We start from the raw sequence: 5,000 nt of genomic DNA, 5'->3' as shown, positions 1-5,000 counted from the left end.
ATCTCATACGATTTCCAGTTCATCCACTAGGAGGTGTCTGCTAAAGAGTGTGGGACAGTGTGTGTGGAGAGGAAAGGACGGACTTAATAGACTTCCACCAGACACATTCTGAGACATTCGCACAGAATAATTCATTTGACACTCCTAATGCATGCAAATATTTTCAGAGCCTCATATGAATGCTTGAGCTTTGAACGTTCTTCCGGTATAGTAAGTCATGGAAAGTGACTGCGCCAGATGTTAAGATTTCTGTACAAAGATTTTAGATTTCAGCTTGGTTCTAGAATTGTTTTAACTTTGTGTTGTTAGTTTACTTGGCTCTTTGTTTTTCAGGGGTTTGTTGCCCAAATTATAAGTAAACAAGACAAAAGTATGTATGAATACATGTTAATACGTATAAAATGTTAGTAAATGCTATACTATATTAAGATTAATAAATGTTTTACATGTTAAATGCTAAAACAAAAACATAGAAATAGTAAATTGTGTGCTTGGTTTCCAAGCCTCAATATTCTTAGAACTCCTGTATTATTTGCGAGAGCGGAAGAAAAAAAAAGAACGATAGAAACAGTGGCAACTAGAAAAAACACAATGAAAGAATGAGCGAGAATAAAAAAGGTAAAGTTGTAGAAACTGTCCAGGACAGGTAGGAGCTCACAGCAGGCGTCTGCTTTGTGCCAAAGCCTCATTTGCTGAGTGTTTGTGTTTATGCAAAGGGGCCCCTTCCTGCATATTTAATCTAGCACAAGTCACCGGCTTTTGTTGTGTTTAGACCACATACCTCCAGTCCCTCTGAACACACACACACACACACTCACTCACTCACACTCACTTACTCACTCACACAGTGCAGCTCGAGCCATAGTTCACCGGTAGACGGACTGAAAAAGCACCTACAGCACACACAGCTGCTGTCGCACGAGTGCCTCTACTCCAGTTTTAGGAGTTGGGAAATAGCGTGACGGTCGTACCGCGCTGCCGTTCGCTGTGTTTCTTTTTCGCCCCGGTCGCTGGCTCAGGCTGGAGAATAGCCATTCATGTAATGAGACTCGTCCACTGCTCGCCGGTAAGTCTTTAAAGACTTTGTTCATTGTCTCCCTCGCTCTGCTTCCCCCTCTCTCTCTCTCTCTCTCACTCTCTCGTTTTCTCTCCCGCACTCTGTCTCTCCCTCTCTCGTTCCCCCTTACACTCACACTCACACTCACATTCTCTCTCTCTCTCTCTCTTCCTCTCTGTCTGTGAGCCTCTCTCCTCCCTTCTTAGCCTTTCAGTGTGTGGACTGCTGGTGTGCCCAGTGCTCTGATATGGCTGAGCCTCATTGGAGAGTTTGAAATAGCTGGAGGATCTGGGTTCGCTCTCAGTGTTTGAGACAGAGAGAGGGAGAAAGAGAGAGAGAGGGGTGCTGACTGCCTACCTCATTCAGCTCCTGCTGCACACACACACACACACACACACACTACTTTTCACGAATACACACAGAATGTAAAGAAGTGGACTTAATGTGCCTCTGTGTGTGTGTGTGCGCGTGTGCGTGTGTGTGCGTGTGTGTGTGCGTGTGCGTGTGTGTGTGTGCACGCACATGTGTGTGTGTGACTGTGTGTGTGTGTTGCCCTCACTCTCTGCCTCTGTGCACTGGTGTGGTATGGCTTGAGTGTGTGTGTGTGTGTGTGTGTGTGTGTGTGTGTTAAGGGTGAGTGGTGAATCTGCTTTGATGAGAGCAGAGCAGAGCCGATTTGTCCTCCTCCTCTGTCTCCTCGCGCTGCCGCCGCTCCATCTCCGTCCGGGGAAATGAAACGTGCGGCTCGCCGATATTAATAGCGTCCTGGATCTGTGGCAGGTTAGGAGACTGCCATGGAGACCGGCGAAGGTGGAAACGTGATCTCGCTGGAGAGAATTGACAGTGCTCACTGTTTGACAGGGTGGAAAAGGAACTTGGACATGGCAAATGCCATTGCATAATATCGCCAGAAAGCGTAGTCTTTTGTTTTTCGCCACGAGTTTGGCGTTTTTGTATTGTTTTACGCTGTGTGACTTTTGAACCTGTGTAGTAGTAGGCTTTTGTTCAGGTGTGAATCACGCAATAGTTTAACAGCTTTCAGTTTTCACTGTGCTCTTTTTTTTTTTTTTTTTTTTGAGTAAAGTTTAATTCTAAGTTGGAAATCTTTTCTGTTGCACGCTTTTTCAAATGTCTTTTATTTTGTCTTCAAGATCACTTTGCTGGAATCCGAATGAAGGGCGAGTTGAAGCCATCCTCTCTCTCTCTCTCTCTCTCTTTCTTTCTCTCTCTCTCACTCTCACTCTCTCTTTTTTTTTACTTGCCCCAGGCAGGGAGAACACTGTAGCCTGTTCCCATTTAAATAGTGTAAAGAAATGCACTGCCTTGTTTGTTTTGGGTTAGGAGTGAAATTCCACTTCCTTGGTCTTAAGGCGGCAAAGCTCTCTGTGTGGACTCTTGTGTACTTTGTTCTTAGCTCAGCAGAACGTGAGGGCAGGTCCAAGAAATCTCGAGGATCAGACAAGCTGACATTCAGCAGACTGCCCGGTTTCCCCCCTCACTCTTTTTTCCCCCTCTCTCTCTCTCTCTCCTCGGCCGCACAGATCTCCTCGGCAAAGCAGGGGTTTGAGAGAAGTTGCCTTTAATTGGCGTGTGTTTGTGGGTAGTTTTTTTTCTCCTCTGTTCTTTTCATTTCATTTTTCTTTTTTTTTTTTCAAACATGCTATTGTTTACAGTTTGTGTGGGTGTAGCACATAATGTCAGCCCCCTGCCAGTCAGTTTTTTTATGAGTGCGGGGTGGAGTGGGGGTATTGCTCTCTCTCTCTCTCTCTCTCTCTCTCTCTCTCTCTCTCTCTCTCTCTCTTGCTCACTCTTCTCTTTTTTTTTTGAGGCTGTTTTATGAGACGTCGTTTGATTTTTCATTTGAACTAGGCTGTCTTAATAAAGCTAAGCTCCAAAAAGTTTCTGGAGTCAGCCCTTTTGTTTGGCTGTCCGTAAACAGCTGGGTTTGTGTTTGGGTGAGTCACACGTTACATTTTCCTGTATTTCAGGACGCAGACAGTGACTTGGAAAATCTCTTCTGTACACACCCTGAACACAAACACAAATGGACTGAATATAGATATCACTGTGTGATCCCAGCCAGTCCCCTGCACCCACGCCAGCGCGTTCAAGGCCTTTTAAAAAGGTTCACTTCCTAGCTCTTTTCCAGCACAAAATAAATCAGCAAAACAAAACAAGAATCAATTGCCTTGCTGTGTTTGTGTGTGTGTGTGTGTGTGTATGTGTGTGTGTGTGTGTGTGTGTGTGTGTGTGTGTGTGTGTGTGTGTGTTTGTGTGTACGTGCTCACATCTTTTTGTGTGTGTTTATGTTTTTGTGTGTGTGTTTATGTTTATGTGTGTGTGTGTGTGTGTGTGTGTGTGTGTCTGTGTCTGTGTGTCTCTTTCTCTCCCCCTCTCTCTCTGTGTATTTGTCCTTCTCCTTGTTGTCTGTATACCAGCCTACCATGATAAATGGCAGATAAAGTGTCCAGGCTGTTGACATTCCGTACTGTGCACAGCTACACGGACAGTAGGACTGGGCTCTCCTGCCTCGTGGCTTTCAGGACACAGTAAAAAAAAAGCAACAAAAAAAAAACCCAACAAGGCCTGTCCTATTGACAGCCGTTGAGTCGCTCCCTAATTAATATGCTAATGACGTGTGAAAGTTCATTAGCGGGGGCCAGCGCAGAAGTAGCCACCAATATCGTATGAAGCACGCGGGCGGGTAATTAATGGAATAACTTTACTTTGTGGTAAATATTCATGGGGCTCTTCCCGCTCTCCCCTCTTCTCCGTCCTGTCTGGTTGGAAGCGGCGTGAAGTGAGTAAAGAGCCGGTCCATTAGACGGGCTGAAGGGGCCGCGGAGTGGCCGTGTGCCTTTTGTTGGGATTGGATGCGTTTTAGTGGAGTATTAATTCATATTTTTGCACGCGTGATCCCTCAGAGAAAAAAAAAAAGAAAAAAAAGGAGTCCTCGCCACTGCGGAGGGATGACCTCTGATCTTCTCTGTTGGGAGAACAAAAAGAGGGGTAGCCTCTCGAGGTTTTTTTTTTTTTTTTTAAATGAGAGGAGCGCATTCATATTGTAGCATGCGCGTTCACTTTGCCAGCACTTGGTGTTTCACAGAATAAAGGAGGGGCAAATGGAAGGACCTGATTGGTTGATCATTTCTGTGGGTGTGGTGTAGAACCCCCACCCCACCCCCCTCAGCTTCAATAGTTTCAATTTCTTGTCAGCCATTAAGGACTTATCACATTGGATATTCTAACTTGAAACTGTGAAATCTGTCAAATAATAACCCATATCGAAATCACCTCTCCTTTTCCGGTAATTGATATCACAGCAGGGTCAAAATTCTATATAATGAGCTGATGGTAATGATGGTATGTATTCTGGTACGCTCCCCTCCATATGTTGCCAGTGTTATGGTATGGATATGCCATATGGATATGCTCGTCGGAAGGTGAGAAGATACACTTTCATGGCTCCATCATTTAGGCGTAAAGGCAAGATGGCCAGAAGTCCTGTCTTGATTTCCCTCCCATATTCAAAGCAGCCAGCAGTATGGCAGTTACCAAGGAAATCTGCCTCCTTCTCTTTTCTTGATTGTTTTGTCCTTTTTTTTGTTGTTGTAAGTGTTGCATTTTGACACGCTCTGTCCCACAGACTTCTGGGTAATCATCTCAGCTAGGCCTGGTTTTGCGCGTCGAGAGTGGCGGCGGCGGCGGCGGAATGTGCTGCGGGGAGGCGGCGCCCCAGCGGGAGGGGGCAGCGGGGGCTTATTTACCCGCCCCGCATGCTTCGCCAGCCCCCGCCGCTTTAAACAGCCACGCCACACTGATATGCAGCTCTGAAATGGAGACAATTATCTATTTAGCTATTACAAGACATGCATTACAAACCAGAGGGAGAGAGAGAGAGAGAGAGAGAGAGAGAGAGAGAGAGAGAGAGAGAGAGAGAGAG

The 5,000-nt window shown here is 45.7% G+C and overlaps 1 protein-coding gene across 7 annotated transcripts in view; it reads left to right on the top strand.

Moving 5' to 3' along the window:
* The window catches only part of foxp1b (forkhead box P1b), a 181,226-nt gene that overhangs the window by 50,251 nt on the left and 125,975 nt on the right, over positions 1 to 5,000 (top strand). For 2 of the 7 annotated variants that reach the window (XM_062545756.1, XM_062545754.1), the window contains exon 1: positions 653 to 1,066. The exons of the other annotated variants lie outside the window; for them this stretch is intronic. The gene's annotated coding sequence lies outside the window, so the exon portion shown is untranslated. Of the gene's footprint in view, positions 1 to 652; positions 1,067 to 5,000 lie in introns of those variants that run through there. 7 annotated transcript variants of the gene reach the window in all.

The sequence above is a fragment of the Sardina pilchardus genome, chromosome 9, assembly GCF_963854185.1.
Source record: "Sardina pilchardus chromosome 9, fSarPil1.1, whole genome shotgun sequence".
In the NCBI taxonomy this organism is placed as follows: Eukaryota; Metazoa; Chordata; class Actinopteri; order Clupeiformes; family Clupeidae; genus Sardina; species Sardina pilchardus.
This window is presented reverse-complemented; position numbering and strand designations above follow the sequence as displayed.